The 12049-nt window shown below is 46.8% G+C and overlaps 1 protein-coding gene across 32 annotated transcripts in view; it reads right to left on the reverse strand.

Moving 5' to 3' along the window:
• The window catches only part of CHRM3 (cholinergic receptor muscarinic 3), a 502174-nt gene extending 491931 nt beyond the window's left edge, over nucleotides 1–10243 (reverse strand). For all 32 annotated transcript variants that reach the window (XM_025448600.3, XM_049108913.1, XM_049108912.1 and 29 more), the window contains exon 1: nucleotides 10028–10243. The gene's annotated coding sequence lies outside the window, so the exon portion shown is untranslated. The remainder of the gene's footprint in view (nucleotides 1–10027) is intronic.
• Nucleotides 10244–12049: the final 1806 nt, after the last annotated feature.

Here is a 12049-nt window from a genome sequence, read left to right on the forward strand (position 1 = left end):
CAGCTATCTGAGAGTCCATGTCATCAAACATAATGACTGCAATCTGGCATCAAGCATGAGTGACCACTACATCTCCACCAACCCACCTGCCAACATTAGCCTGAAGGTACAAGAATAGCCTGTGCCTATTGGGGCAGTATTATGTCTTACTCTGACAAATCTAAAGTGTCTAATCCCGGGGGCAAAGAAAGTGCTGAATAAAAACAAGCTTAACTGATCACAATTTCAAAGTAAACATATTTCTATTCTGCTGGGCCATTTTAAGTGGACTGATTTTTATGCAGTGAAATCAGTAGATATTTTGGAAAACATTGCAGATTTTAAAAATTAGGGAGGTAGATTTACATTTAAAGTCTGGTCACAAAAATATATTATTATCTCAGGTTTGTATAAAGTAAATGTGAGGATGTATACAGAAAAAATATCAGAGGACTGGGGTGCCTGGTTGGCTCAGTCAGTAGAGATGTGACTCTTGATCTTGCAGTCAGGCGTTCAAGCCCCACACTGGGTACAGAGCTTATTTTAAGAAGTATCAGAGGATTATGTACCAAATTTGTTAACCATAGGCACTGGGTCATGACAGACTTTTACTTTTCACATCATATATATTCTTGTAATGTTTGATTTTTAGTATAATCTCTATTACTTTCATAACAATAAAGCAGCAAATATACTATATTTACACATTTTATAGCCTTTTGTTTTAAAGACTTTATTTATTCATGTCAGACACAGAGAGAGAGAGAGAGAGAGAGAGAGAGAGAGAGGGAGAGAGGCAGGGACACAAGGCAGAGGGAGAAGCAGGCTCCATGCAGGGAGCTCAATCCCAGGTCTCCAGGATCACACCCGGGGGCCGAAGGCGGTGCTAAACCGCTGAGCCACGGGGGCTGCCCTCTATTTATACATTTTATATTGTTGATGAGTATACTGAGCATTTACAGGAAGACTCCATATAGAGTCCTTTAGGGCAATCAAGGACAAATGAGACATGGCATCTTCAAGGACTTCACACTCCAGTATTTGAAATAATTTACACACACACACACACACACACACACACACACGAGTAAATGTGACCAGTGATGGAACTGAGAATCTGATAAAGACTAAAAGATGAATTCATAGTAAGAAATGTCAGTTCAAGCAGTCCTTGACAAATTGCTAAAATCTGGGCCCATGAGGATGTGGAAGAAAGGGCATTCTAGGCAGCATAAAAACACATGAAAGTCATGAAAATGGCAGAGCGTATACAGAACAGCAAGTGCTAGGGGTAAAGTGAAAGGTGACCTTGAGACTTGGAATTGAATTTAAAATGTAAATCCAAGCTACAGAACAAGTCAAATGCTAGTTGAATGCTGATATAACAGATTTAATTGTCATTCAATAATAATAGAAGAGGATATCAAAGCAGTTTTCTGAGGATACTAGAAAAAAATGGTCAGATTGGTCTTCAATAAAAGTGATCTGTATTAAAATAGACTAGAAGAAGAGGGCATAGTCAATGAAATCATCTGGGAAGCTCAGAGATTGTGGGAGAAAAGTGTATAGAAGGCATGACTTGCATTAGCATCCCCATCACCTGGGCTTGTAGAAATGTAGATTCTCAGGCCCCAGCCCAGACCTCCTGATCCAAAGTCTTTCTTTTACCAAGATCTCTATGTGATTTGAATGCACACTAAAGTTAGAAAAGCAATAAATCAAGGTGCTGGTAATAGGAAAGAAAAGAAGCCAAAAGGTTTGAACTCTTACTTGGTTGAATTATTACAATTTGGCATCTGACTAAATGTGGGAGGCAATGGAAGGGCATAAATCAAGATTACTCAGAAATGCTGAGCTGTAGGATGGTCAGGCTATTCATAGAAATAGGAAACCCCAGAGGAGCAGGATAAGGAGGAAACAGATGAAGGCTGTGCTGTCCAGCCAGCTCATGGAAATCCACCCTCCAGAAGCCAAGCCACGCTTAGAGACCATGATATGGGTGTGATCCATACTGAGGGCACTAGAAGCCATAAAATTAATACAATTATAAAAGGAGGAGGGGGTGAAAAGGCATGGACGTCAGCCAAGGAGAAATTTTTACAGAGCCTTGCACTACTTAAGAGACGGGTGGGGAGGCTAGGAGGAGGCAGAGAAGCCACAGGGGAGAAGAGCCAGGGAAGTATGATGCTTTGAAAATAAAGGGAGAGGAAAGGTGTTGCTAAGAAGTCACAGGGGACACCTACGGAAGGGTCACTTGCTTTGTGACTAAGAGGTCACAGATGACATTCAGCAGAGTGTTTTTTGTGAACCTGGTGAGAGCCAAAGATTAGGGTCACAGGGTAGTGAAATTAGGTGTGTGTATGTGTGGGGGGATTGGGTTTGGATCTTAGGCACTCCGTGCAAGTGAAAAGATTAAGAATAAAGCTAAAAAATATTTAGGGGCCCCTGGGTGGCTCAGTGGGTGAAGCATCTGCCTTCGGCTCAGGTCACAATCGTAAGGTCCTGGAATCAAGCCCCGCATCAGGCTCCCTGCTCAGTGAGGAGTCTCCTTCTCCTTCTCCCTCTTCCCCTCCCTCCAATTTGTGCACATGTACTCTCTTTCTCAAATAAATAAATAAAATCTTAAAAAAAGAATAAAGGTAAAAATTTCAAAGGGGATAAAACACTAGGTTGAATTAACTTTAAACCGTTACACTTTAAGGATTTTCTTATGGAAGAAAGATCAGAAGCATTCTCTTCATAATTCTCAGAATTATTAGGAGGGTAAACAAGCACAGCTAAGAATCAGAATTTTGACTCGATATAAAGAGGATCTGCTTCTCACTGCTCTCTGGAAAGGGAAAAGGCCACCTTGCAAGCATTAATTTCTCAAAGCCTGCAGAACACACAATTCAATAAGGAATCACAAAGTAGAATGTTGCTCATCAATGACATCTGTAGTTGACCGAACGGTGGTCCCTCAAAATATATGTCCACATACTAGTTCTCAAAACCTGTAAATATTATCTTATATGGTAAGAGATGTGACGGTTAAGACTTCTGGAAGGAGGAGCTTATCCTGGATTTTCTGGGTGGGTCTTAAATGAAATCACATGTATCCTCATAAGACACGCACATAGAGAGGGGGACACACAAGAAAAAGAGGAGGCAGAGACTAGTGGCAGCATAAGTCAAGGAATATAACAGCCACCGGAAGCTGCAGGTGACAAGGAAGGGTTTTCCCCAAGAGTCTTCGGAGGAATTGTGCACCTGCCTGAACCTTGATTTCAGACTTCTGGCCTACAGAATTATGAGAGAATACATTTCTTTTGACTTAAGGCACATGGGAAATCAATACAGCACCTAACATCACCTTCCAACTATTAGATTTCTGGAGTTGCCCTCAACTCATGCAGATTATAAGCTCCTGGAAGGCACAGCCCTGGTTCACTCTCTTGTGAATCCAAAAAATGATGTCCTTGGTGCCTGGCACGTTACATGAACACTGAACACTGACAGGGGGAGTTACCACAGAGATCTACGCTCACATGTGAGTGGAAAGTAGAGATGGATACAAGACAGAGAGAAAGTAGATAAACAACAGATAGACAGAGAGACAGGCAGATGGACTGACAGACTCATTTTACTCAGGCAAGCAAATTAAAATGTACTTATACTCTCATGAATCTAACTTCACAAATCCTACCGGGGTTATCCTTGACGGTCACATTTACTCTTAAGGACAGTACAACCAAAATTTGGTGGAAGGACATATGCCTTGTGGTTGCTTAAATTTTCAGTTTCTCACAATTAAATGAATTAAAGGGTTGAAAATAATTTATCACAAGAAAAGCAGAATGATAGCTACACTCAAGGAAAGTTGAAAAAGGTTGCCTGGGGATTTGGGGCAAAGAAGAAAGAAAGGAAGACTCCATATGAAGGAATACTGTGTCAATTCCAGTTTTCCCAAATGTTTCCCTTCCCACAAGGTAATGTACATAGTACATGTTATTATCATGTGAGGACTCACAGGAAAACAAGACATGAGGATCTCCACACCCATTTTATGCATGAGAACTTCTTTCCAATGCAGACGACTTGAGAGATCTCCACATGAGATAAACTGTGCTTTTAGACTATTTTGAAGTAAAAAAAAATGGAAAATCACACCAAAAAATCACTGTGTTCAATAACACTTCTCGGTGAATACAAATAGATATAGACAGATATTTATCTAGATAGATACATACATAGTAGACACATAGAACCCAGGATTACTTGAAATTTATATGGATTCTTGGTTTCTGCCAAATACAACTGGATTGGGATCCACTGGAGTTAAGAGATGGCTAGATTAAACTCCAAATGGCTGTGGGCAAGAAGTGCTTAGTTGAACAGTAACTGGGTTTCCTCCTGACTGAGTCCCATGGGCAATTCCAACAAGGGAATCTGCTCCAAAGTGGTAAGTTTAAAAGAAGTGTTTGACAAAGGCTGTTGGTAGATCCCTCCTCCTAAAGCTCATTAGCAGGATATTCTGGTATGAGTTTAATTCCATGGCCATGGCTACCTGTGATAAATTAGGAGACCTTAGCAGAAGAACACCTCACATAAATGCATGGTTCTCTGTAGTAGACATCTGGTAGCCCCAACCTCCCTGAAATGGGCTGGTAATATTTTACTTTGGCTTAATCTTACCTGAATTTTATCTGAATAGCAGTAGTTGGAGGATATCCTGCCTGACCCAGGATGTCTATACTAGCACTACTTCCTGCAGCAGGGGTGACTGAAGGTAGAATATGTCATGGCTCAGCTGGTGTGCCAGATTTCAAGGGAACACTGGGGACAGGAAATAAGCTAGGGCTAGGCTAGAACAAATGACCTAATGAAGAATTAATTTTGTAGTGGATAGTCAGCAACTCAAATTACAGTGGCCAGGAGGAGTGTGGAGAACTGAGATTTGATCCTGCCAACAATGACACACAAGGAGATTTTATTTGTCAAGTGGAACTTGGCTGCACAAGTCTCCAGGCAGAAACGATACACTGTCAGGAGGGTGGCTGAGCCTTAGGCCGGGGGTGGGGGAGGTTGTCCACTTTAGGGCTGCATCAGAGACTTAGAAGAGAAAGAACAGTCTTGCTCCTGGAGAGAAGTTCTTGGCAAGGGTGAGGCTCACTGCCAAGGTCATCGCTAAAGTCCTTCCAGGCAAGAGTCTAGTACTAAAAATGCAAACATAGGAGAAGGCTAGCCTCAGAGATGGCAAATATGACAAGAGTTAAGAGAAACTGAGGCCAGCTAGGCATGGCAAACACTAGAGCTCACTGGGGTTAGGCCAGGTGAACCAAGCTCACATTCCGTTCTGTGGAGTTCACTGGTAGAAGAATCCAGAAGCCCAGCCTCTAAGTCTCACGCAGCACAGGGCAGGAGAAGGCTAGAGCTCAAAGCTGCCATGCATCTGCCGGCTACTGTTTGTCCAATTTTATTCACACATTTTCTCCCATCATTGTTTCTCCTCGAAGTGTTCCTATTCTAGCTGGCTTCAGGGTGGGAAGATGGTGGCAGTGGTTCAAATATGCCTTCTGTTGGCTTGCTGTCACTGCCAAGGGATCTCAGGACTGTGTCAATGTGGGGAGCTGCAGCCACAGTCTGGGCAGAGAAAAGTCTAAGAAGGTGCATGCCAGCCAGAGTACTTGGCCTTCAGGAGTGGATGAGCAGGAAGTTTCAACAGGTGGACAGCAGAACTGCCAGCCTGAAAGGGGAGAGCCTGCCAGAGGCTGGGGAGTCTACAAGCTGCCAAAACATGTGCACAAAAAGGAACACAAGGCAACCGACTACTGAGCCAGAGGGACACCTATACTCTGGCTCTCCGTACCTGACATCAAATAATATTAATTAAGGGTCTGAATCGCACATCACATTTAATAGTGCTTCAGGGACTGTTCAAAAATCACTTTCACATGCATCACTTCTTTGGACCCTCAAAAGCACTCTGCAGCAAGCACAGGGCAACTACTTCTCCCCTCCACTTGTATGCCGCTAGGGAGGAAACACAATTTTTTTCTAAGGTCCATTGTGATTTAATATTTTCAATAGCTTCACTGCAACAAAACTGTCTTTATTTCCTTATTTGAAGGCAATACAAATGCAGATCTATACAGCCCAAGATAGATGGAAGGGAATGAAGCAGTCTAAAGGAGCCCTCTGAATGCGAATGCAGGGTAACAATGAAAGGGGGTGCCTACACAGACTTTCTTCTGGAGTGCTGGTAGAGCAAGAAGGGCCATGACTACTGATTTAGGATTCAGAGAACTACTTCTAATTTGATCTGAACAAGGACCACTTCCCTAATGGAAAAGACAGAGTCCATCAGACGTGAGAAATTACCTTCCAACTTGACAGGCTTTGCCGCTTGTCAAATTCATTAGATGATCTCTTTACCTTTCTCCCCTAAAATCAAAACTTTCCACTGAGGCTGCAATTCTATCCCAAAGTTCTGTTAAGATTGATAACGAAGAGTCCACTGGACTAAATGAGATTGGTAGGTTAAAAAAAAAAAAAAATCCTGTGGAACATTTCACTGCCATCACACATAGGGAAGCACCACATTCAAGGATTAAGCATAAGGCATAATTTATTATGCTGATTATTGTTTTTTTAAATAACCATGGTAGGTAGAGGCAATTAACTTTTTCTTGGAGCCATCTATGTCTTTTTTATATTCTCTTGCAAGAAAAGTGTATTTTAAATTCACAAACGAATTATATTAAATGAAGTATAAAATGAAACCTTTCCAAGTACTCACTGATCCTTCAGAACTACAATGTGAAGATAATGCTATGGGTCACAATATATTATGACCTAAAATTAGATTCCATAAGTGAAGGACAGATGCATCTCTCTGCATACCCATCAGAGACTCCATCTTCATGATTCACAATTCATTCATTTCATATCTGAAGTGCCACTACACCACAGCTGTTCTCAGTATAAACTTCCCTGCATTGCAAAGAAGACCTAGTTTCTTAATAGTTACAGTGACAATGTCCAGGCCATGTAGGAGTAGGCAAGTAATTCTTCCAATGTTAACTTTGCTAGGCAAGGACAACATGTTGGCCCGGGAAATGACAGAGGAAATCTTAGGTAAAAATCTGAACAAAATTATTACTTTATAATTTGCAAATGCACATGGGAACTTTGCTTTTAATTACATCATTTAATTTTCTTTCTATCCAATTTACTGGTGTGGATTCTAAAATTCTAGTTTGTGAATTTTATGCTTTTTTTTTTTTCCCCAGGCTCATTCTCAACAGGTTGCCCGCAGTTAAAAGCTAAAATATCATTAAAAGACATTCACACCTTTACCACACTGTACCTTAAACAACACATTTTCTTTCAGTACGAAAGTAAATCATTTGTCTTTATAAGGAAAAGAAAATGGGTGCATCCTCAAGAACTCAGTATGCTTAATCATCTTCAGAAATAAATAATACTTTTGAGGTGATATTCCCCTTTTTCCCCAAAAGAAAAATAGAGTAATGTGCATCCATACATCTCTCTAACTTCAAAGTATCTAAATAAGTTAAATGCAGAACTACTCTTACAACGCTCTCAGTCTTTCTCTGTATGTTAACCAATTCCACAAATTTTCCAAACTAAACTTTTCTCTTACAATAATTTTCCATGCAAAAGATATACATTGTCAAGGGTTTTTCAAAATCTCTTTATTTCATTTTCTTTTTTAAATATCAAGTCTATTTGAATAAATATTATTTGATGTCATTTACATAAATGGCACTTTAATATCACGACTTTCATGTTAAATTCAATTTTACAGCACCCCCCAGCTTATAGAAACAGTCTAAATCACATCTGCAACATAAATGATTTTAATTTAGTAATTTAAGATAAAGTTATATCCCATACGGAAACCCTTTTAAAAATAACATGCTTTCTAACTCAACAATAGCTAATTATATATTAAGCTAATTGAGACAAACCATGTAAACAAAATCTCAAGATACGCTATTCAGGGATAGGATTCTGTGGCATGCGGAATGCACACTGGAGAAGTAGGCATGTTCTACGTATTCTTCGCAATACCAGCTCCCCTAACAAGAGGGTGCACCCAAAGCCATATATATCCCACCGCGTTTGGAACAGAAAGAGCCCAATCTTTTAAAATTAATACATGACTATCACAACTTTGTCTATGTGCAAGTATTTGTTCTGGGTTCAGCTCTCCCCTTTCTTAAGTGCATTCCTTAGGCAGGGTCTCTTTCTTAAGTAAATATAGGAGCATTGTTTTAAACACAGGAAATAGTGATGAATGTTTCACGCAACTTAATGATACCACAATATGAAATTATTTGGGACTACGTAATCAACAAATACACTTCGAAAAAAGATTATTTTTCAAATAGTAACCCGGAGAGACCCAAAATGGGGGCCTAGGCTATCTGTTTTGCTGGAACTCAGAGGCCAGGAGAGGAATGAAAGGTCTGTGCAAAGCATGCAGTGATATAACCGGTGTCCTTAACAACACAAACGCTCGGATAAATCCATTTACCTCCCAAGAAGAGCCGTCCTCTCTACGTCGCAACACAGACAGCCCGAGGACAGCATAACCTTACAGCCATCGGACAGGTTCAGGCGACACTTGCTGGCAAAGGAGTGTTTGCATTCTTGTCATCTGTCCACAGGGATGCGGTTCCCAAGCCCCCGCTCCCTCTACCGCTTCCAGCGTGTGTGCCGGGAGAGTTGCACACGCACACGGACACACGCGCGCGCACACACGCGCGCACACACGCCCCGAACAGGACCACAGTTCCGGCCCGCGCGGCCCGAAGACGACCGACCTGCCGCTCGGGTCCGGTCCCCCCGCCTGCCGCCCCCTTCCCGGTCTAAGACCGCGCGGAAGTCAGCCCGGCGGCCAGAGGCCGGTCCGAGGCGGCGTCCCGGGAGGAGGTCGGGCCAGGCGGCGCGGCCGCCCGCAGCGGGGACTCTCGGGGTCGGCCCGGTGCGCCCCGGGCTACCCGCCTCGGCCCGGGCGTCACGCTGGGCGCGTCCCCACGGCCCCCCGCCTCGGGGCTGCCGAGCGCCGGCCGCGGCCTCCCGGACAGCGTCGCTCGGCGTCACGCGAGGGAAGCCACGCGCAGGCACGAGCACACGGACACGCACACGGACACACACGCACGCCGCGCGCCGAGCGCTTGCTCTGGCCCCGACGCTCCGGGCCTCGCGTCCCTCCCGGGGGAGGCTCCGAGCGCGGGCGGGGCGTCCCGAGCCCCCTCCGGCCGCCGCCGCGGGATCCAGGCGCTGCGGCCCCCCGCGCCCCCCGCGGCCCCCGCGCCCCCCGCGGCCCCCGCGCCCCCCGCGCCCCCCGCTGCGCTCGGCACAAGGTCGCGCGCGGTCTGGAGGCAAGTTTCCGACACGCCCCCCGACCGGCCGACCGGCTCCCCGCGCCCTCTCCAGTGCCCTGCGTGCACTCCCCGAGGCAAGGGCGTTCCCTACCCAGGCCGAAAACTTTTTCCTCGCCTCCCGGCGCAGTCAGGCGAGCAACGGGCCACCGCGGCCGCCGCCCCCTTCGCCCCGCGCGCGGCTGGGAGCGCAGCCGTTACCTGCCCGCTGCGCCCGGGCGAGCGTCCCGCGGCGGCCTCCCGCGCCGCGCCCAGGGAGCCGGGGTCCCGGGACCGCACGCCGCGCCCGCGGCCGCCCTCCCGCGTCTGCGCGCCCCGGCCCGAGGAGGCTGCCGCCGGCGGACCCCGCGGACCGGGCTCGGGACGGCGCCCACGTGCCCCCGCTGCGCGCCCCGGGTCCCAGAGCGCTCCGCCGCGGGCAGCTGCGGCCGCGTCCCAGGCAGCGCGGCGGGCCGGCACCTGCCCCAGAGGTGGCGCCGCGGGCTGCGGCTCCGGCTCGGGCTCGGGCTCGGGCTCCGACTGGCTCCGGCTCGGGCTCGGGCTCCGGCTCGGGCTCCGGCTCGGGCTCGGGCTCCGGCTCGGGCTCCGGCTCCGGCTCGGGCTCCGGCTCCGCACGCCGCCCCCGCGCCCCGAGCTCCCCGCGCCCCGGCGCTCACCGTTCACGTCGTCGCCGTCGTCTCCGTCCCCACTTTTCCCTTCTCCCTCTTTCCGCCTCCTCCTTTATCTTGGATTCTGGTTTTCCGAGAGCTGACGGCGGACGCTCCGAGGGGGAGGAGGGTCTCTCCGTCCCCGCGAACTCTTCCTCTGCCTGGTGGTGGCGGTCGTGGCCACCGCCCGCCGCTCCTGCTGCTGCTCCTCCTCCTCCTCCTCCTCCCCCCCCGGGCTCCTCCCCCCCCCCCCCCCGGGCCCGCCAGCACCGGGCGCACCGCGCAGGCCGCCTGCCGCGCCGCGCCGCAACCCCGCTGGCCCCGCTGGCCCCGCTGGCCCCGGCGTGCGGGCTCCCTCGGCCCCGGCGTGCGGGCTCTGCGGGCTCTGCGGGCTCTGCGGGCTCTGCGCCGGGGGGGGGGGGGAGCCCCGAGGCCCGGCCGGCGCCGCAGGTGTTGGGGCCGCTCTGCGTGCGCCCTCGTGGCTGCCGCGGGGACCGCCCTGGCGGGTCAGGGGCAGCGCGCTCGGCTCCCCGCCCGCTACGGCGTCAGTGGCCGCGTGGAGGACCGTGCCTCGCCCCGCAGCCCGACGCTCGCTTTTTCTGTCGTTCCTTCGGCGAGAGCCTCCTCGCGCAGAACAACGTAGGAGAGCGAGCGTGACGGACCCGGCTTCTCCTCTTCCAGAAACGGACACCTTAGGACCAAACGAGAAACACGCACTTTAGAGGACTCACACGCGCGTGCGCGAGCACACGCACCTTTTTTTTTTTTATTTTTTTTTTATCAGAAGATGAAACGTCCAACCTTGCTGGCCAGACTTTTGAATTTTCTATGTGACCCAAGAGGAATGAGAAGCTACGAGAGAGAAAGAAGGAAAGAAAAGGAGAGCAGGAGGCGGGGAGGGGGAGGGGGGTAACGCTCAGCTCACTAAATAAGGGAAACGGGGAAAGACGCCAAAGTTGCGGAGATACCCACAAGGCTGCTCCACAGCGATCTGGAGGTTTTTCAAAGATCGTGTAAGGAACAATGACAGGATAATGTCATACAGAAGGAGAAGACAGTAACTGTAACTCGGGGGGGGGGGGGGCAATAAAGCAAGTTAGAGCATGGTATGAAATGAGACTTTTGATAATATGGGAAGAGGCAAAATGATTTTGTTAATCTATTTGGAGCAGGAAAATAAACAGGAAAAGAGCTCTTTGGGAAAATAAGTCATGTTAAGAGAGAAACAGAAGTACACAAATTCCATTCTGAGTCTACGTATTATCTTTTAGGTATAACTGTCTTTAGGAGAGAAGACACTAGATATCGTTTGGAGACAATTAAGATCACAATAGGAAAAATCTAGTGAGAAAGCATGTGGCCACTTAAATCCAAATATCCAAGCTCCTGAATTACATCTGGAATGATAATACCTATTAATACAATAGCCATCTTGTTTGGAAACCTCTCAGGTGGAAATATAATAGCCTTCATTTCCCTAATCTCCAAAGCAAACATTCAAAAAAGGTATTTTACTCCCATTTAATAAAGGACAGAAATTTAAAGGACTAGACAAATTGCCCGTTATGTAGCTAGTAGGATGATTATAAATTCAAATTTAAAATATCTTTTCCATTACATAAAATGGCTATTTGCCTGTGGAAATGGGAGTACTTTTGATAATATTTGGTAAATCCATAAACAACATACAGGAGGCCAGAAGAATGGGCATATAAAAATATCCCAATTTTTTTAAAGGTAGGTTCTTTTATCTATATAAGAGAACTATATAGATAGCTCACTATCTATGTAGTGATTAAGTGTCAGATGGATTACTGACAATATTCTAGAGATCATGAAATAAATCATTTGCCAGTGGTTTGAAAACAAAATAACCAATTAATGAAAATATTTTATCAGACTTGCTTCACTTTTTTCTTCTTCATTAAACTCATGAACCCAGTTCTAGCTAACTTTCTCATTATTTTTATGGACAAGGTAAGTGTAAATTGTATGTTAACATTGAACCATCTGAAACTAACAGTTTGGCAG

This window comes from Canis lupus, chromosome 4, assembly GCF_003254725.2.
Source record: "Canis lupus dingo isolate Sandy chromosome 4, ASM325472v2, whole genome shotgun sequence".
NCBI lineage: Eukaryota > Metazoa > Chordata > Mammalia > Carnivora > Canidae > Canis > Canis lupus.